Source organism: Vipera ursinii (assembly GCF_947247035.1).
Source record: "Vipera ursinii genome assembly, chromosome: 13".
In the NCBI taxonomy this organism is placed as follows: Eukaryota; Metazoa; Chordata; class Lepidosauria; order Squamata; family Viperidae; genus Vipera; species Vipera ursinii.
Genome location: NC_139526.1, coordinates 6,303,278 through 6,325,348, shown reverse-complemented (window position 1 = coordinate 6,325,348; position 22,071 = coordinate 6,303,278).

Genomic DNA, 22,071 nt, shown 5'->3' with positions numbered 1-22,071 from the left:
CCCATCCAGACCCGAACCGCCTCCAGGCAACAGGACATCACGTCGAGGGCATCACTGGGGTGGTTTGGGGTTGAAATGAAAAGCTGGGTATCATCAGCATACTGATGATACCCAACTCCAAAACCATGAATGATCTCACCCAGCGGTTTCATATAGATGTTAAACAGGAGAGGCGAGAGGACCGACCCCTGAGGAACTCCACAAATGAGAGACCTCGGGGTCGACCTCTGCCCCCCTGCCAACACCGACTGTGAACGTCCCAGGAGATAGGAGGAGAACCACTGAAAAACTTTGCCTCCCACTCCCAATCCCCTGAGACGCCGCAGCAGGATACCATGGTCGATGGTATTGAAAGCCGCTGAGAGGTCTAATAGGACTAGGAAAGAGGAATATCCCCTGTCCTGGGCCCTCCAGAGATCATTCACCAGAGTGACCAATGCCGTCTCTGTGCCTGAAACCCGATTGGCACGGGTCTAGATAATCCGCTTCATCCAGGACCAGAGGGAGCTGATGCGTCACCACACTCTCAACAACCTTCGCAAGAAAGCAAAGGTTGGAGACCGGACGAAAGTTATTTAACACAGCTGGGTCCAAGGCAGGCTTCTTGAGGAGAGGTCTCACCACCGCCTCCTTCAAGATGGCGGGGAAACTACCCTCACTCAAAGAGGCAGATATAACCGCCTGGAACCAGCCTCGTGTCCCCTCCCGAGCTGCATAAACCAGCCAGGAAGGGCACGGGTCCAATAAACATGTGGTGGAGCTCAATCTCCCCATAATCCTGTCCACTTCCTCAGGGGTCACAGAATCAAACTCCTCCCAGATAACATTGACAAGACCGCCCGTGTCCTGATCGTCAGACTCCGCCCAGCTGTAGTCCAGACCAGTCCGAATCCGAGCAATTTTATCCGACAGATGTTGACCAAACTCCTCGGCACGACCCTGCAAGGGTTCCTCCCTCACCTCCTGATTAAGGAGGGAGCGGGTCACCCTAAACAGGGCGGCTGGGCGGTTATCTGCAGACGCGATAAGGGTGGAGAAGTAATTAGACCTCGCCGCCCTTATCGCTGCGAGATAAGACCTAATTTGGTTTCTTAGTCACAATCGGTCGGATTCGGATCGGCTGGACCTCCAACAGCTCTCTAGGCCCCGTCTCCGACACTTCATCTCCCGAAGCTCCAAGGAGAACCATGGAGCTCGCTGGGATCTGCACTGGGTCAGGGGCCACAAGGGTACAACTCGGTCAAGTGCCTCCGTGGCTGCCCTTTCCCAGGCTTCCACTAAGGCATCCGCCGAGCTGTGAGCAACGGAGGCAGGTGGGGACCCCAGTGCTGCCTGGAACCTATCAGGATCCATTAAGCGTCTGGGGCAGTACCATCTAGTTGGCTCCATACACCCACAGCGGGGGGTGGCAAAACGGAAGACCAGCCGCAGGAGATGATGATTGGTCCATGACAGGGGCATAACAATTGGGGAGCCCCCACCAAGATCATCTAACCACCATCCAGATAAGAAAACCAAGTCAAGGGTCTGGCCTCCCACATGAGTCGGTCCATAAATTACTTGCATCAGGTCCATGGCCGTCATGGAAGCCATGAACTCCCGAGCTAACTCAGATGATCCTCCCAGGGATGGTAGATTGAAGTCACCCAAAACTATAAGTTTGGGGAACTCAATCACCAGGCCCGAGAGGACGTTGAGAAGCTCAGGCAGGGCTGCTGCTGCATGACTAGGTGAAAGGTCAACCAGCAGCAAGCCCAACTGCACCCCAGGACCACATCTCAGGAAGAGAGACTCACACCTGACTATCTGGGGAACGGTGGTCTCCCGCGGACACAAGGTCTCCCTCATGACTACCGCCACTCCCCTGCCCCTACCCTGAGCCTGAGGCCGGTGTAGCACCCGGAAACCTGGTGGGCAAAGATCAACCAGAGGAATGCCACCCTCTGGGCCCAACCAAGTCTCCGTGATGCAAGCAAGGTCCGCATGCTCACCCTTGACCAGATCCCAGATAAGAGGAGCCTTATTAACAACGGACCTGGCGTTCAAGTACACCAACCGGAGCTCAGGTGGCTGCACATCGTCGCTCCCGGGACCATGAGCTGTAGTTTTGATATCCCCTTGTACATAAGGACACAGTCTCCGCTCATATGGGATTTTTTTTTTATATCCAAGGCTGCTATGGGAATTACTGAATACTAAACCCTAACCTTATAAATACTATTGAATCCTGACTATCCATATTAGCAATTACAGCAGTGGCTGGAATAAAACACCCATAGCACTATAAATAATTCTATTGCCATGTTAGATTTTCTAATTAACTTTGAGCTTTTTTCTTCTTTTCTTGTGTTTTGCAAATAAATAACATTTTATAAAGTGAGAAAATCATGTTAATCCTGTTGAACACCGCTTTTCTTTTATGATGTGGCTGGATAATGGATGACCATTGCACATTTTGCACAAATATTTAAGCTTCCTTCATTGCTCATGCAAGGCAGTTGAGAAATTCCAGTCCAGCTGGGATGCTAAAGTTAACATCAACGTGCTCATTTTAGACTAATATTCCCAAATTAAGTACCCAATGGCTTTAGTATTTGGCTTGTTTAGCACTTTTAATTTCCCTCAAAGTAAGTTATTGATTGCTGAGTGGATTGCATGGGAATTGAGCTGTCAATGTTCTAATGTTATCTTCAGAGAAAAGCCCATTTCTGGCCTGAAAGAGGCAATGGTTACAAAGGCAGGAAATTAGAAGGAGGGAAAAATATTCTGAAAAATGTAGAACAGGAAACAGTAAGAATCTTCCCTATTGTAAACGTAATGTGTAACAATAACTTGCAAGCACCATTAATTAGATTAGCTGCCCTTTCTCCCTTTTCTTGTCCACATAAACTAGTTAGAATCCTCACTCCAGTATAGACCGACCAGTTAAAGGACCATCTGTGGAATTCTTGGTGGTCTCTAAGCTTGAGACATTCCTTGCAGACATTTCATGACCTAACTAGGTAACAGCATCAGTGCCAGAAGGGGCTGGGGTTTGCTCTCTGTTTATGTACAAGTGGCTTGCCCTGTCAGTGTTCACTTATTTATTTACTCAGTTTCTCTAGCCACCCATCCCAGTCAATGAGTTTGGGTGGCTTACAATTTAGAAATTGTTAGCAGGAGCATCCTTATGTTTCCTTGATTAGGCTGTTGTTTGATTGTCTGGTAGTTCCTTGATTGGGGTATTGTTTGCTGCTTGATTGTTGGTCTGTTACTAATCCTGATGTTAATGCCTGCTTTTTCTGAGTGTTGATTGCTGGCAAGGAGGTGTTTTGATTTTTTTTTTGTCTCTAAGAAAAGAAATACCCCAATTTACCTGGGAGTCTATGATGCCAACATGTGGCATTATAAGCTGTAATGACAGGTCTACATATGACAATCCAATTGGGAATATAGCTCCAACTATTGCTACTCTTGCCTATGCACAGGAATCTTCTCAGCTAACAGCACCTACCGTATATACTTGAGTATAAGCTGACTCGACTATAAGCCAAGACCCCCAATTTTACCCCCCAAAACTGGAAAAAGTTCTTGACTCAAGTATAAGCCGAGGCTGGGATCCGCCGAATGGCTTTCAGCACTGGAGAAAATGCAAAATCGCTCGAGACCAAACTCGAAGGAATCAGCTGCCAGTGGGAGCGAGGCGATCCGTGCAGTCCCGTGACAGCCAGTTGGGCAAGCAATGCGAAGAGCGGCAGGGCTTTATTTTTGCACCGTGGAGCTCCCCCTCCCCCTCCTCCCAAACTCCCCCTCTCTCCCCCTTCCCCCCACTTCCCAGAGCTGAATACAGGGTATTAACCGGCGGCGGAGGCTTGCAGAACGGCGGATCGAGCCTCTGTCGCCGGCGGCTGGATCCGCGCTCCGCAAGCCTCTGCCGCCGGCGGAGGCTGGATCCGTGCTCCACAAGCCTCTGCCGCTGGCTGGATCTGCGCCCCGCAAGCCTCTGCTGCCGGCAGAGGCTTGCGGAGCATGCATCCAGCCTCCGCCGGTGGCAGAGGCTTGCGGAGCGCGGATCCAGCCGGAGGCAGAGGCTTGCGGAGCACGGATCCAGCCTCCGGCGGCGGCAGTTTTATCAGACCCGCGTGGCGCCGCACGTACTCCGTTTACACGGCCCCCGTACTTCCCCCACACGTCCCTTCTCCCGCCTCCTTCCCATAACGGCCTCTACCTACCAGACGGCGCCTCAGCTCCCCATGTCCGCCGCCGCCGCCACCCTGACCAAACCCTCTCTGCCTGCGCGCGCCCTCCCTCCCTCCCTCCCTGCCTCCTTCCTCTCTGTCTCTAGCTGGGCGAGGCTTCCAGCTGTCGCCGTGACGCTGCACGCCCAGCTTCTCTCTGATTTCCCTGGCCCAGTCCAGTGATGCTTGAGAGGAAAAAAAAGCGAGCGGGCGGGCGAGGGGGGGAGGGAAAGGCGAGAATGACCGCTTTGTGTTACCTGCCATGAAACCAGTCCTTGCAGGCGTCGCACTCTATCATGAAGCGGGTTACATCGTAGGGCAGCCAGGCAGCGGAAAGAAGCAGGCAGGCAGGGTGTGGAGGTCCAGAGACCTGTCGACGTTTGGGGAGGTTTGGGGAGGTGCGCACGCACCTCCCCAAACCTCCCCAAACTTTGGCAGGTCTCCGGACGGCGGCGGCTTGGGAGAGGTGCGCGTGATCCCGGAAGCACCGAAGCCTCGGCCGCGTGCAAGTCCTCGGTAAGTTCTTTTTTTTGTTCACTGGAGTATAAGCCGAAGTGGATTTTTTCAGCCCAAAAAGTGGGCTGAAAAATTCGGCTTATACTCAAGTATATACGGTACTTGGAATTAGATAAGTGCACAGAATTCAAGGGAGTTGGACTTAGATCATTTGTGGCTACCGAAGGATTCTAGGTTGATACCTCTTTTGACTCCGCCACCAGGTTCTGCCAGTCCTTCTCTTACACTCATCAAAATAAAACTAACTCTACAGAGTGTTTTTCTGCAACTAGATACATCACTGATTTCCAGGAGAGTCTGTGACCCACCTAAAATGGGGAAGGGCTTGGATCATGTGGTTGTGGCTTGTAGACACCCTTGTAGACACCCCAATCTTCTTAAATGAAAAGTTCCAGTGTACACCAACCTTGTATCACATCTTCCCACTTTGTTCCAATAACATTGGATTTCTCCCCGAAGTATAATAGCATGAAGCAAAGAACACCAGAGAGAGGGTTCTTTTTAAAAAAATATATTTCTTTCCGGGTGGAGGGGGATTAATCAATGATGTGAGTTTTGTAGTAAGAAAAAAAGACAAGAAGCTTTAAGGAAGGAGGGCACTGGAGACTGGGGAATACTGGTGATAAAGTGTATTTCTTTGCCAGCCTGTTATTCCTGAGAGTCCTTAACCAACTTTGAGAGTTTAAAGATAATTTTCTTCCAATTGCTCAAGCTCATTCTGACCTCCTGTGTCAGTGATGGTGAACCTTTTAGAGACCGAGTGCCCAAACTGCAACCCAAAACCCACTTATGTATCATCGGGTGCCAGGTGGGCGTGGTCCATTGGGTGGGTGTGGCCAATTGGGGGCATGGCCCATTGGGTGGGCATAGCTGCGGTGGTAATGGCAGACTGGGTGGGACTAAAAAGTTCAATCAATCAATTCCAACTTTGCAAGATCTTTTTTTTCCGTGAGAAGTTGAAATTGATTGATTGAACCTGTTTGGGGTTTTTTTGCACACGGCGGCGGAGGCCTAAAGCAAAAAGGGTTTATAAAACCCAGCTGAAGGCCTAGGACTGGGGCGATGGCACTTATGCCCACCTGTGCCACATGTGCCATAGGTTCGCCACCACAGTCCTGTGTCATTATTTTGCCACTTGAGAATGGATTATTTCACTCAGTTAAAGGGGAAGAAAGTGGGTTCGTGCTGCCTTTCTCTCTGTTCTTGGATGTTTTTCAGGATGGTGGATATTTAGAGAATTGTTAAGAGAGTTTAGCTATGGAGCTCCCTCTCACGTCTTGACCATCTCACTAATGAACTTGGCCACTGTATGTAACATCCAGAAGTGATAGAAACTTGCCTTCATCTTTAACAATGGCTGAATTACACAATGAGAGAACTTCAGAAAGTCCTTAGGAGAAGATCTTTGTTACAACCTACAGCATGCCAATGGTGGACACCTTGGATATCAAGCTAGCAAGAAAATGAATCCAGAGCTAATGTGCCTTTAAATGTAAAAAGATCCATTTGGCTAATCAGCTTTATTGCTCACAAATTAGGAGCACTGAGATTTAGGTCCTACCAACACTGAGCTGAGGTCAAGCTCCCCCATATGATTGGCACAATGATTATTCTAATTGTGTTATTACTTTTAATTGTGATGAGGGCTTCCAAGGCAATCATAAATAAGAGAAGTCATGGATGGACAAGCTTATCTCTGGCCCTGCCTCCCCTCATATTACACTGAAAGGGACTTCAACAGCATCTGAGAAACTTCATGAGTTTCCAAAGTACGACTTAAACTGAAATATTGCAAAGACAAGGGTGGTGGGGGCATAGGAGTCCTAAGAAATGAGAATATTAATATTCTCATTAACAGTCTTCCTAATTTACTACAGTGTTCTGATTAATGGCCAGCCCAATTCCTCATGGATGATCTGTTTCAGACTGAGCACACACACATATCAGCTTCATGTTCAAATGGTTTACCGAGAAGTAGCAAGACAGTCACACCTTAAGGTGAGCAGAGGCATCTGTGCAAGCATGCTTTGCCCCAGAAACCTATACAGGAGAGCAACAACATGCCTGAGAGAGAGATTTTAGTCCAGAATCAAAACCAAGCACAATTTCAGAAATGCAAGCGTAATTCACAATGGAATCCTTGGTGCTCTCTGAGCTTAGTTGTTTGTAGATGTTTCATTGCCCAGCTAGGTAATAACATCAGCGCTAGTGAGTGTGAGGATTGTTCCCTGTTTACATACAATACCTTGACCTGCCAACATTGGTAGAATTGTAGTTTTCTCACTAGTAGTTCTTTGAGGACCAGCAGAAAACAATGCCCTAATTAATGTACAACTAAGGGGGAAAACCATACCCATACCAACATTGGCAGGACAAGTGACTGTATACAAACAGAGAGTAAATCCCACACTCACTAGTACTGATAATGTTACCTGGTTGGGTAATGAAATGCCTGCAAGAAAACTACCAAGCTCAGAGAGCACCAAGGACCCCATATTCTGGAACCGTGAACTGAGATGCATAGTAGTCCCTATCCAGATAGCATAAACTCCACAAAAATGTTTTTAAACAAACATTTATTGTCCAGGAATTCTAAGCAGAGACTTATTTTGCAGTAGATACATCTGGTCATATTCATATCTTTCCATTCTCACAGGTAAAAAGGAATAATTCCCCATCTCAGCTAGGCATGGTTATATATGCCAATTGATGCGTGCATGATGCTTGATTAAACAAAGGGTTTTACAACCTGGGCATGTAGCCAGGACATCCTGTAATAAACTTTGAAGCCCCTCCCACTGACTAGATATAGGGCTGATCAGCAATTAGACTACATTTCCCAGAGGCCCTCTCTTAAGGAGACAGTGTTTAACCCTTTAAATGCTAAATGCTCTAACTTACAGTTCTTTTAAGGATACAGCTTTTAACCCTTTAAATGCTCTAACACAGTTCTTAATTCCTAAGCTAACTATATAATGGACCAGATGACTATATACTGGTCCAGCACACCCCACAGTTGAACCCTGGGCTTCAGGTGTTGTCTTCTATTGATAATCCACAATGGGAGATGACTTGAAGTCCCTGATAGGTCCACATACAGTGTTTCCTCACCACTAGACTCCTCCATATTGTCTTCCTGCTGATTGCATCTAGCTTTGATTTTTCCTGTTGAACCTGATCAGAATAAAATACAATAAAAATGTGGCCTCTTCTGACTTGAGGGTTACTTTTGGTCAAGAGTAAGCAAACTGAAATTCCAGAGCAGGAAGCGAAATCTTAAAACTCAGTATGACAGCCCCAGGAATCTCCCACCATTGCTCTTAAACTGCAATGTTAAATATGTAGGGGGCAGGGATTATTCAGTACACAGAGCATAATTATAGGAATTGCATTTCATTAATGGAATTTTAGTATTCATTAAATACAAATTAAAAGAGATTAGTTTTCATCCTGGTCCTATCTACTTGTTGGAGGGTGATTCCTCAACGAAGATGCCTCAAAGATGAGGGGGGAGGGGCTGTTTCAGTCTGAAAAGGGTTTGTGTGTACTTGCATAAAGGATGGGTTCCCCAGAATCCATGGCCCCCTAACAGCTGACCTCTCTGAGCCAGTTTACTCTAGTGATAAAGGCAACAAGCTACAAACCAAGAGACATGAGTTCTAATCCTGTCTGACGAAGGAAAGCCAGCTGGGTGAATTTGGGCCAATCATTAGGAGACAGCAGGCTCTAATCCCACTTTAGGAATGAAAGTTGGCTGGGTGAATTTGGGCCAGTTATTCTCTCTCAGCCCAACTCACCTCACAGGTTTTTTGTAAGGAAAATAGGAGCAGGAAGGAGAGATATACATATAGATATTCTATCATCTGACAAGTACCCTAGTAGAACAAGACAAAAAAAGTCAATCAATCAAAGGGATCTTGGAGGTCTTCTAGTCCAGCCCCCTGCTCAATCAGGCAACCGTACACCATCTGAGATAAGTGCCTGTCCAGTCTTTTCTTAAAAACCTCCAGTTATGAGGCACCTTTCATCTTCTTCCAGTTTTCTTTCACAGCATTTATTTGTTGGATTTCTCTCCTACCATAATCAAACACTAGCAAACATTAAGGCAGCCATCACCAAGAACAATCTCTCCCTAGTTTTTCCCAACATCATAACCACGAGGCCAAAATTGAGGAGATATCCATCATACTTGCTTTTCTGGGTGTTCATGTGTGTTTGTTTGTGCATAGACACACACACACATACACACACAGACACAAACTCTTCCCCCCTGCAGCTCTTTAATCTCTGCAAGTGAAAATCCCCTAGCTATCATTAAAATCAAAGTCGTCATTTTGTTTGTGTCTCCGATTTTGTTCTCATTTGCCTCTCTACCTGCTTGCACAATCCACCTCACCACTTATTCTTCTCCAACCGAGAAGAGCAAACAGGTTGCGGGGGGGGGTGTGAACAAATGGGGAGGGGGTTCCTGTTTCCCCAGGCTTCTGATAGTGGGACAAACATCTGGCTATATTTTTAAAAATGAGCTGCTCGTAATTGGAAGCTCTGCCGTCCAAGTGAACACCCGCTACACTTGCTAATTAGGACTTTGCTCCATAATAAGCCTGTTACTCTGGCTTCCTTGAGTGATGATGAACTGCTGACGCAGCGATGGAAGCACACCTCACCCCACAGATGCAGCGAGAGAGGCTCTTGGCCCCAGCTATTGGGGGAAGACAACATATGATGAGAGGAATGGGGGAACAGCTTGCTTGAATTACGAAGCAGCCATTGAAACTGAGGATGAAATGTCTTCACAAAGACGAGAGCGAGACCATAGGCAAAGGTTCACAAGTTTATTCGGTTCAGCTCCGGGCAGCTGACTGTCAAAACAATCCCGGCTTTTATAGAGAACTGTCAAACGTTACAACCAATCAGATAACAGTATTTTTCCCACCGCTCGGACAACAGCCAATCGTCATGCGGCATTCTGACAGCTTGGCGGCTGTCGGGGAATTCCTCTCAGCTGAGCGTTTGGCTCAGTTCGGAGGACCAGATTGTGAACTGCCGATTTGACAGTTCCGGGAACTGTCAAATCTGGCGCGTGCGTGTTTGGTCCCAGTAGCCCGTTTGACATCTGTCATTGAGAATGGTGGCCGGCGGGGCGGTGCGCATGCGCTGTTGCTCCCGGCAGCCATTTGACAGCTGTCAACTGTCAAAAGTCTGCCGGGCCGGTGCTTCTCTTGCTGTTTGGAAGCCCCTGGGTTCCTGATATGAATCACCCCCTTTCCCCCCCCTGAACTGGTATGTTATTTGTAACAACAGTTGAACTTTTAAAACAAGTACTATTAACGGGGTTTTTGTCTGTCGGTGAGTTTCCCTCCCATTCAAAGTCCGCGAGGTATGCGGGGGGTCTTCTGACTCAGCTGGACCGTCGGAGGCAGGGGGTGCTTTCTTCGGGTTGCGTTGCCGGTGGAATTATTTCTGGAGGGATTTCGGCTGGCGGTTGTAGGTCCTGGGGGGAAAGTTCGACGGGTCCGGGGGTGTCGGATGGCGCAGGCTCCTCCAGGGTCGGTTGCAGAGTGGGGTTGGGGGGTGACCTGGGTCGGAGCTGATCTGCGTGTCTGTGTTGTGCTAATCCCGTCCCCGTGTCCACTGTGTATGACAACGGTCCTGTTTGGTCCAGGATAACCCCCTGGACCCACTTATCCCTTCCCCCATAATCCCGAGACCAGACATTTTGTCCCCTGGAGAATGTTTTTGGCTGGGCATTGGGGGTCATTTCGGCTGCCGGTCTGTCTGGCTGGAGTCTGTCGAGCCTTGTCACCAGGCGGCAGCCCCATCGCAGTTCGGCAGGGCTTTTGCCGGTGGAGGAGCAGGGCGTAGCGTGGTGGGCCAAGAGAAATTGTGCCAGGCGACGGTGCCAGTTCCCCGTGATGATTCTTTTGAGGGCGTCTTTGGTGGCCCTCACCATAACTTCCGCAAGGCCGTTGGACGATGGGTGGAAGGGAGCCGACGTTGAGTGCCTAATACAATTGCTCCTCGTGAAGATCTGAAAATCATGAGAAGTAAATTGAGGGCCATTGTCTAATATTATAACGTCGGGGAGACCGTGTGTTGCGAAGATTCCCCTGAGGGCTTGGATGGTTGCGGCGGTTGTCGTGCTGTGAACCGGGAGAACCTCCAGCCACTTGGAATAACTGTCCACGACTATGAGGAAGACCTGCCCTTGGAAGGGTCCAGCATAATCAATGTGGATGCGGGACCAGGGGTTTTTTGTGAGTTCCCATTTGTGAATCGGAGCTCTGGGTTGGAGCGGGCAGGATTGCTGGCACAAATAGCAGCCAGCGATGTGTTTTTCTATGTCTTGGTCGATTCCCGGCCACCAAACGTAGCTGCGGGCCAAGGCTTTTGTTTTTACGATGCCAGGGTGGCCCTCATGTAACGTGTGCAGGACCTTGGGTCTGTGTTTGAGTGGCACGATTACCCTGCACCCCCAGAGTAAGGATCCCAGGTGAGAGGTTAATTCATTTTGCCTGGAAAAGTATGGCTGGAATTCTGTGCCTGGACAGGAGGATTGCCAGCCAGTATGTACCCACGCTAACACTCTGCTAAGTGTTTTGTCTTGGGATGTTGCGGCAGCGATATCGTTTGCTGTCAGTGGGCATTCCAGGAGTTCCTGAATGGCCAAGATGTTGCTCGCTGGGGCAGGGTCTGGTTCCACGTGGGGTAGGGGCAGTCTGCTGAGGCCGTCAGCGTGACACATTTGGTGTCCCAGCTTCTATATTAGTTGATAGGAATATGCTGCGAGGAACGTTGTCCAGCGCAGCATCCTGGGGGACAAGATTTGGGGGGTTTGGCGGTCCCAGGTGAACAATCCTAACAGTGGCTTGTGGTCTGTGTAAATCACGAAGGGGCAGCCATAAAGGTAGTCATGAAATTTTTTTATTCCCGCCACTATTGCCAGGGCTTCCTTATCTATCTGAGCGCCAGTTGCGGCCCTATCTAAGCCGGGATGATCTATGCACGGTCACTCACGCGCTCGTGACCTCTCGACTAGACTACTCCAACGCTCTCTACATGGGGCTGCCCTTGAGGACCACCCGGAAGCTCCAACTGGCACAGAATGCAGCCGCGAGAGTTGTGTTGGGAGTTTCCCGATACTCCCATGTCACACCTCTGCTCCGTGAGCTGCATTGGCTGCCAGTTGTCTTCCGGGTGAGATTCAAGGTACTAGTTATGGTATTTAAAGCCCTACATGGCAGGGGGCCGGAATACCTTAGGGAACACCTGCTGCCGGCGTCAACTTCCCTCCGCCCTGTGCGTTCCCACAGAGAGGGACTCCTCAGGGTGCCACCGGTCAGAGAATGTAGATTGGTGGCCCCCAGGGGGAGATCTTTCTCTGTGGGCGCCCCGGAGTTATGGAACCAGTTACCGGTTGAGCTCCGGACGGCGCCCGATCTTCGCTCCTTTCGCCGCAATCTGAAAACATACCTGTTCGAACAAGCCGGCCTGGCCTGAGGGTGGGATTGCTGGGGTTTTTTATTATCATTTTATTGGGGGTTTTATTAATGTATTTATTGTTTTTATGGGCATGTATTTAATTACTTTTTAATTTTTGTAACTTTATGTTTTATTCTTGCCCTGTACACCGCCCTGAGTCCTTCGGGAGAAGGGCGGTATAGAAATATTAATAAAATAAAATAAATAAAAATAATTTCTTTCCGTTTTGGAAAGAGTCCAAGAATAATAGGCCACCGGGGCTTGAGTGCCGTCACTGTCTAAATGGCTTAAAACTGCTCCGATCCCGTATGGGGATGCGTCGCAGGCTATGCAGAGAGGTTTGTCTTCTTTGTAGTGGGAGATGGTGGCGTTGCTGGATAGCATTTGTTTGAGTGATTTGAAACTGTTGTCATGGACTGTTGTCCACTGCCAGGCTGCTCCTTTATCGAGCAGCCTGTGGAGAGGCTCTGCGATAGTTGCCTTTCCAGGTAGGAAGGCGTGATAAAAATTCAAAAGCCCGAGGAAAGCCTGGAGCTCTGTTTTATTTTTGGGTGTAGGAGCGGCTTTGATTGCAAGGATTTTAGAGTTGGTGGGGTGGATTCCTTGCGAGTCAATTTTGTAGCCCAAAAAATCTGCGGATGGGACGCCTATGGAACATTTTTCCCGTTTGAGTTTTAACCCCGCTTTCCGAAATCTGGATAGTACCTCTTGCAGCCTGGTTGCTAAGTTGTTTTCTGATTCCCCTGCGATGAGCACGTCATCAAAATAGGGGCAGACCCCTGGGATTCCTTTTAAGGTTTTTTCCATGACTTCCTGGAAGATACCAGGAGCCACTGAAATACCGAATTGTAGGCGGTTTACCTTAAAGGCGCCGCGGTGTGTGACAATGGTTTGGGCCTCAGCTGTTTCTTGGGTGACAGGTAACTGAAGAAAAGCATGCGCCAGGTCGAGTTTGGCGAATATTGAGCCAGAACCTATTTCAGAAAGCACGTCCCTAACTGCGGGGACTGGGTATGCATGGGGATTTAGTGCGCGGTTTAGAGTCGCCTTATAATCTGCGCATATTCTCACGTCCCCATTTGGTTTGACTGGTGTCACGATGGGTGTTTCCCAGGTTCCCCCATCTGTTGGTTCTAGGACCCCGAGGGCGACTAAACGATCTAATTCGGCCTCGATTTTTTGTTTCAGCGTGAAGGGGACCCTTCTTGCCTTAATGCGGATGGGACCCACCTCAGGTTTGAGTTTGAGGTCGATAGGGGTGCCGGTATATTTGCCAAGCGTCCCGTCGAAGACATCCGCAAACGCTTGGCAGACCTGTTCTAGGGTTTGGGATTGTATGCGGTTGGTGCCCTCCAGGCGGATGCCCAGAGCCTCGAACCAGTCTAACCCGATGAGGCTGGTTCTGGGTGCCTCTGTGATCTGGACTGTTAAGTGCCCTAGGAATTTTTTGTATTCCACTTTTAATTGTGCTTGTCCCTTTAATTGGATAGCGGCCCCCTGGAAGTCTGCAAGGAGTATTTTGGAGGGCTGTAGGGAAATACGGCGTCTGCTTTTAAAGCCGATTTTTTTGAGAGTTTCCCAGGACATTATTGAGACAGAGGACCCGGAGTCGACCTCCATTTCGCAGGGCACCCCTTGAATCTTAACCCAGATCTTAATTTTGGGTTGTAAATGGTGGATGGTCGAGATTTTTTGTTTGGCCCGAATGGACAACACTGAGGGCTGGGAGGTTTCTTTGGAAGGGGGAGGGATTTTGGTCCTACCTGCCGGAATTTCCTCAAGCTCGTGGAGGGTTTCCCGGTTCAGGCTGCGGCACGCGGAGCGAATGTGCCCGGTCTTCCCACACCCGTGGCATTTTGCATTTCTAAAATGGCATGTGGCTCTGGCATGAGCCCCGCCACAGCTGGCACACTTCGGTTTGGGGCCGGTGGAGGTGGTCTTTGGCCTGTACCAGCTGGTTTGAATGGCCTGCGGTTCCTTCCATGGTTGGCGCTCATTTTGTTGAAGCAAGACATGATGTCGTCGACGCCGGTGTAGGCCTCCGGTTGCTCATTGTCCGGTTCCCAGGCATGGTGGACTGACCCGGCCGGGATACCTCTGAACACAGGGGAGCCCTCACGGTGGCTGTCTTCGTAGGCCATGATCTCTAATGTGAGTTCAGTGAGGTCCATCGTGGGCTTGGCTACCAATTTCCGCTGGAGCCACTCGTTAGAGAGACCGGCAATAACCTGGTCTCTGATGCGGTCTTCCAGGTCGGGAAATTGGCACCTGCGGGCGGCGTGACGTACCCCAGCAATGAAGGCTGTGGATGTTTCGCCTGGTTGCTGGCGGTGGCGGGCGAAGTGGAGGCACCAATACAGCTCAGACCGACGGGGCATGAAGTGCTTGCTGAGGCGGTATGGGACGGTATGACAGCGTATGGGACGGTCGCGACGGGGTCTGGACTACAGAGCCCTACAGCGATGTCGTAGACGGCGGGCCCGCTGAGACACAGAAGGGCTGCAGCTTTGTGGCGGTCCTCCGTTATTTTGTTGATGACGAGGTAGCCTTCGACTTGCCACCAGTGCGACTCCCATCCCTCGGGATGGCGGACGTCGAATTCTCTGACATGACCTAAATTTGCCATGGTCTGGGTCCACGGTACTGTTCGAGCTGCAGAAGGGTTCCTTTGCCCTCAAAGTGGCTTCAGCAGTGACTTGTCAGCGAGAGGGATCGGAACTCCTTCGTGGTGTGACTTAGCTCAGTAGGCAGCTCTGTAGTACCGGGATCCCACCTTCGTCGCCAGGTGAAATGTCTTCACAAAGACGAGAGCGAGACCACAGGCAAAGGTTCACAAGTTTATTCGGTTCAGCTCCGGGCAGCTGACTGTCAAAACAATCCCGGCTTTTATAGAGAACTGTCAAACGTTACAACCAATCAGATAACAGTATTTTTCCCGCCGCTCGGACAACAGCCAATCGTCATGCGGCATTCTGACAGCTCGGCGGCTGTTGGGGAATTCCTCTCAGCTGAGCGTTTGGCTCGGTTCGGAGGACCAGATTGTGAACTGCCGATTTGACAGTTCCGGGAACTGTCAAATCTGGCGCGTGCGTGTTTGGTCCCAGTAGCCCGTTTGACATCTGTCATTGAGAATGGCGGCCGGCAGGGCGGTGCGCATGCGCTGTTGCTCCCGGCAGCCATTTGACAGCTGTCAACTGTCAAAAGTCTGCCGGGCCGGTGCTTCTCTTGCTGTTTGGAAGCCCCTGGGTTCCTGATATGAATCAGAGGACCCATGCTAAGCTGCTCAAAGTAGAGAGAATTTGTCATGAAATGCAAAAAAAGAAGAAGAAAAGATGGATTTCCTTCTCCAGAAATGACACCCATGCATGTCCAGTGACACCAGCAATCCTCAGGTCCCCACAACGTGGAGGGAAAATGCACCCCAAATGGGACACAATTGTCTTTGCAATGTAGGACATCTGTGTCCTTGCTTATGCATTTTCCAATATGCAACATATTTGTTGTGGAGGAGAATAAAGCACATATACTCACCTGTTTGTAAATATTCCTAGCTAACCATATGGCCACCTAATGAGAAGGAAGGACTCACTGGAGAAGAGCCTAATGCTGGGAAAGATTGAGGGCAATAGAAGAAGGGGACGACAGAGAATGAGGTGGCTGGATGGAGTCACTGAAGCAGTAGGCATGAGCTTAAATGGACTCCAGAAGATGGCAGAGGACAGGAAGGCCTGGAGGAATGTTGTCCATAGGGTCACGATGGGTCGGACACGACTTCGCAGCTAACAACAACAAACCATATGGAGCAATCCTAGGTTGCATTAACAGAATGATAGAATCAAGGTCACGTGAAGTATTAATACCACTGTATAAAGGCTTAGTAAGACCACACTTAGAATACTGCATTTTGATCACCATATTGTAAAAAATATGTAGAAATTCTGGAAACAGTTCAGAAAAGAGCAACAAAGATGTTATGGGGATGGAGGCTAAACATATGAAGCAATTGGGTATGTCTAGTTTAATGAAAAAAAGGACTAGGGGTGACATGATAGCAGTCTTCCAATATTTGAGAGGCTCCTACAAAGATGGTCAGGGGATCAAACTATTCTCCAAAGCAACAGAAGGCAGGACAAGAAGCAATGGATGGAAACTAACCAAGGAGAGAAGCAACCTAGAACTAAGGAGAAATTTCCTAACAGTGAGAACAATTAACCAGTGGAACAGCTTGCCTTCAGAAGTTGTGAGTGTTTCATAACTGGAGACTTTTAAGAAGAGACTGGACAGCCACTTGTCTGGAATGGTATAAAGATTCTTATCTTGAGCAGGGGGTTGGGCTAGAAGACCTCCAAAGTCCCTTCCAACTCTGTTATTCTATTAATTTGGTAACAGCACATTGCAAGCCTCTAATGAATTGTTCTACATTTTTTGGTGCAATATGGAAACATCCAACTTTCTCTTCATCCCGTCCCATTACAATGTCCACTCTCATCATCAGATCCAGTGAAAAGAAATAACAATTCCAGCTGACTCATGCAATAAGGTTCTGCTAAGGAAAGAAGGTTTGCCTTATTGGTTGTTGTCATTTAGTATAGTCTTTGTTTGCTTTATATGCTTCCCCAATAAATTAAACAATTCTGGAAAAGGATTTTTCTTTTGCATCATTTAGCCTGCACATTGTATTCATTGTAAGCAAGGGTCAGGAAAAGCTGAAATAACATCCTGTTGATTACTGAAACTAGATCAAATCTTTCTGGAAAGATTTCAAAAATGCCTGTTTGCTATTGATGATTGTAGAAATTTTCCCTTAAAGCAATGAATGAAAGCTAATAAAAATTTCTAGGAAATTGAATTCTATGTATTTGAATCAAGGCTATCTTCTGCAAGATGCTTCTATACAAGGAGATAAGATAGTTCTAGATTTATGAGGTCTGTTTATCATACTATTTGGCTTCATATTCTAGCTGATTTTTGTAAGGTACTCACAGTTTATGTTATGGCAAAGCCAGTGGCAGAACCTTGTTAGCTTGGGTTGATCTCCTTAAAATCTAACAAAAGGGTTGATCTTCAGTTGGACCTGAATAGGAAACCAGACATTCAAGAACATCTTGGAGGAAAATTAGAATAGAATAGAATAGAATAGAATAGAATAGAATAGAATAGAATAGAATAGAATAGAATAGAATGGAATGGAATGGAATGGAATGGAATGGAATGGAATGGAATGGAATGGAATGGAATGGAATGGAATGGAATGGAATGGAATAGAATAGAATAGAATAGAATAGAATAGAATAGAATAGAATAGAATAGAATAGAATAGAATAGAATAGAATAGAATAGAATAGAATAAGAGAATCTTTGTTGATTTAGTCTTTTTACCATGTCAGAAATATAAATTTAATACAAATATATAGGAAACAATAGGACATGTGTCATATGTTAACTATTAGATTACCTTGCTAGGCCCCAAACATGGGGCAAATCTTTATTTCCTGTTTTCAGCCTTATCTCAAAGGCCATCGAACAGGCTGTAGTCACACCGGACAGTTCATATATTTGTGTAAATTACTAACAAAGAATTAAGGGAGGCTGAGATGCATTTCTGACTCATTAGTCTTCATCAGTCAGTCATACCCTTCTGAGATTCGAACCTGGGCTGATTGCACATTAGGCAGTGTTTTTACCTCTTGAACCACAGGTTCTCTCTCGCTTTGTTAGCTTTCTGCAAGGGGAGAGATATGTGTCATATGTTAACTATTAGATTACCTTGCTAGGCCCCAAACATGGGGCAAATCTTTCTATGGGCAAAGAGGTAAAAACACTGCCTAATGTGCAATCAGCCCAGGTTCGAATCTCAGAAGGGTATGACTGACTGATGAAGACTAATGAGTCAGAAATGCATCTCAGCCTCCCTTAATTCTTTGTTAGTAATTTACACAAATATATGAACTGTCCGGTGTGACTACAGCCTGTTCGATGGCCTTTGAGATAAGGCTGAAAACAGGAAATAAAGATTTGCCCCATGTTTGGGGCCTAGCAAGGTAATCTAATAGTTAACATATGACACATATCTCTCCCCTTGCAGAAAGCTAACAAAGCAAGAGAGAACCTGTGGCTCAAGAGGTAAAAACACTGCCTAATGTGCAATCAGCCCAGGTTCGAATCTCAGAAGGGTATGACTGACTGATGAAGACTAATGAGTCAGAAATGCATCTCAGCCTCCCTTAATTCTTTGTTAGTAATTTACAAAACAATAGGACATGTTTATAGTAAGTCATCACCCCTGCAGTTAACCCCAGTATGATCTAAATAGTCTTCTCTAAAAAAATGGCCTTTGAAATAAAGAGTGAGGCCTTGCTATTGATTTGCAGGTTTGTTTCTGCAAAATATAATACAGTTTCTCCAGGGTGCCCCAATATTTTTGAATTTTTAAATAGGAATCTAAATAAGCAACCCTTTCTGCAGACTACAGCTTGCAGTCATGAAGAATGTGTACAGTGTTTTCAGTTGCAGGTGTTTCACAAATACACAATCTTTCTTCAAATGAAACTCTATGAAATCTCCTATGTCTTACCATAAAGTGGTTTAGTTTTAAGAAATTCAGCCACCCAGCCATTTTCCATGGGAGTGACCCAGCCCATGAGCAATTGACCAATCCGGGTAAGTGATTCACAGAGATCTTAACTTATCTAATAGTCACTTAAGCTCAAACCCGGGATATTTGCAGGACCGTCTGCTGCCAGACGGTCCTGACTTCCCATTGCCCGGTGCGCTCATACAGGGAGGGCCTCCTCAGGGTGCTGTCGGCTAGACAATGTCAGCTGGCGACCCCCAGGGGGAGGGCCTTCTCTGTGGGAATGCCTGCCCTGTGGAATCAGCTTCCGCTTGAGCTCCGGATGGCCCCGAATCTCCGGTCCTTTCATCACGACCTCAAAACATTTCTTTTCCAGCAGGCTGACCTGGACTGATGATAGGGGTTTTTAAAAAGAAAATGTTTTTAATATGTTATCACTGGGGCTTGTTAGTTTAATCTTTTTAAAAAAACTTTTGTATTATTGTGTTTTATTGTTGTTAGCCGCCCTGAGTCCTTCGGGAGATAGGGCGGCATATGTCCCAATAATAAATAAATAAATAAATAAATAAATAAATAAATAAATAAATAAATAAATAAATAAATAAATAAACAAACAAATAAACAAACCATCCCAATCCCACATCCCATACTGAACATTTCTAGCATAGCTGGTGCATAGGCATGCAAGAGATAGGCATGTAGTATTGATGGAGATAATAATGCTATATGGGAAAGTTTCTGGATTTAAGATCAATATACAAAAAACTAAAATATTGTCTAAAAATATGACAGTATCACAAAAGGCTGTTTTAGAAGAATTAACAGGATTTGAAATAGTTAAAAGGATTAAATATTTGGGGATATATCTGTCAGCCTCAAATGTGAAGTTATATAAAAATAATTATGAAATGTTATGGGGAAAAATACAAAAAGAATTAGATAGTTGGAAGAAATTACAATTATCTTTATTGGGAAGAATTGCGGCAGTGAAAATGAATGTTTTGCCAAAATTTTTATTTTTATTTCAAATGATACCTATACTTAAAAAGGATTTAAATTTGGAGGAATGGCAAAAAGAAATTAATAAATTTGTTTGGGCAGGGAAAAAACCACGAGTTAAATTTAAGATAATGCAAGATACGCGTGAAAGAGGTGGGCTCAAAATGCCGAATTTTAAATTATATTATGAGGCTGCTGCTTTGTCAGCGATAAGTGCCTGGTTTAATTTAACACAAGGGAGATTATTAAATCTTGAGGGTCACGATTTGTTATTTGGTTGGCATGCATATTTATTGTATGATAAGAAGGTGGATAATGTGTTTAAAATACATATTTTAAGGTATGCTCTGTTGCGAGTTTGGAAAAAGTATAGACATAAGTTAAACCACAAGATACCCATTTGGGCAATACCTAAACACGCAATAGAAAATATAAATGTGAGATTTAAACATGATGAGACTACATATAAGGAAATTTTAAGTTTAGAAAGGAATGTATGGCAATTAAAGCCATATAATATTTTAAAAGAAGAAAAGATTGTAGAAACTTGGTTCCAGTATGGGCAATTACAGGCAAGATGGAAAGAGGACCAGAAAGTTGGCTTTTCGATGATTGATGAAAATTTGGTAAAACAAATTAGAGATCAAGGTCAAGCACATATAAAAAGGATATATAATGCATTGATAGAAATTGATTCAGAAACGGAACTTGTTAAAGACTGTATGATAAAGTGGGCTCAGAATTTTCAAGAAGTTATAATAACGGATACTTGGGAAAAGATCTGGGTTAGAAATGTAAAATTTACACAGGCCCAAAACTTAAGAGAGAATTTTTATAAAATGTTTTATAGGTGGCACTTAGACCCTAAAAAATTAGCAAGTATGTATCCGAACTGCCAGCCCAAATGTTGGAGGTGTGGTTGTGAGGATGCAATGTATTTTCATATATGGTGGACTTGTAAAAAAGTTAAAGCTTTTTGGATTAAAATTTGGTGGAATATGCAAAAGATTTTTAAGAAAAGGATAAAGTTTTCTCCGCAATTGTTTTTATTGGGTATTATTACAGATACTACTGTTATAGATTTTAAGTTGATGTTGAATTTAATTATGGCAGCGAGGCTTTTAGTAGCACAATATTGGAAGAAGAAAGAACTGCCGAATATAGAAGAGTGGACTTTGAAAGTTTCTAACTTGGCGGAAATGACGAAGATTTCAGCGTACTTGAAAGATCAATCACAACAGAGATACATTGTGGAATAGAGGAGATGGATTGATTATATCCAGAACAAATATGGGACTAAAAAGTTTCATTTAGCATTTGAATAAGTAGTGGATCTATATGATGTATAACTAGTTAGTAGTTATTTTATTATTATTTTGACGATGGAGAGTTAAAGTGTGATAGAATGTAATGTTTTATTGTTGTTAGCATATTTTAGATTATGTTTGTTTGTATTTTTATACCTTGTATTCAGCTCTGGGAAGTCGTGGAGGGGGAGGGGAGGGGAGGGAGGGGTTGGGGAGAGGGGGGGAGGAGGGGTTTTTTTCTTTGTATTCAAAAATGTATTTTAAAACTTTTCAATTAAAAAAAAGAGATCCAAATTTGGAATTAGATGTGATTTTTTTTACAAGCCTGTCGTAGAAACCAATAATTTGGATTTGCAATCTTTATTTGTAAGGGGAAATGGGATAATGGTTGGAATGAGGTTTTTGGATGTCTGTCAAATTTCAACACAAATGTTGAAATGCTTCTGAGGAAATAATCTAAATGAAATTTAGAGACTCCAACTCATTGAGCTGTTGAGTGACACCAGCTGCATTAATCTTTTAGTGCTCACATTTGAATTCCAGGATATTTTTGAGGACTTCACATTAAAGACTTTCGGTTAGTTGCCATTAAGGGGATAGTCACTTTTAAGTCTCGTATTTTTATCCCACAGAGGTGAAATCACTTTCTGGACCTTGGGAATGGTGGGAAATGTGTTCTGATCCATATTCTCAAGTCAACCAATCTAATACATCTTTCCCTGGTGAGCAAGTACCCCCTCCGCCTCCCCACCATTTTTGATTGCCCACTACCCATTGTTTCATGATGCAGATTGCAACTCTAAAACTTTCTATTCAAAATTGCACATGCTAGAAAATCATAGAGCATGTAATCAAAGGAAGGGATCCTACAAGTTATGGATTCCAAGTCCATGCTGTTGAAATCCACTACTCCAACATCCTCAGCAGATTGGACATTCAAGCCTCTAACTATAGCCACCATAACTACTATCCAGCA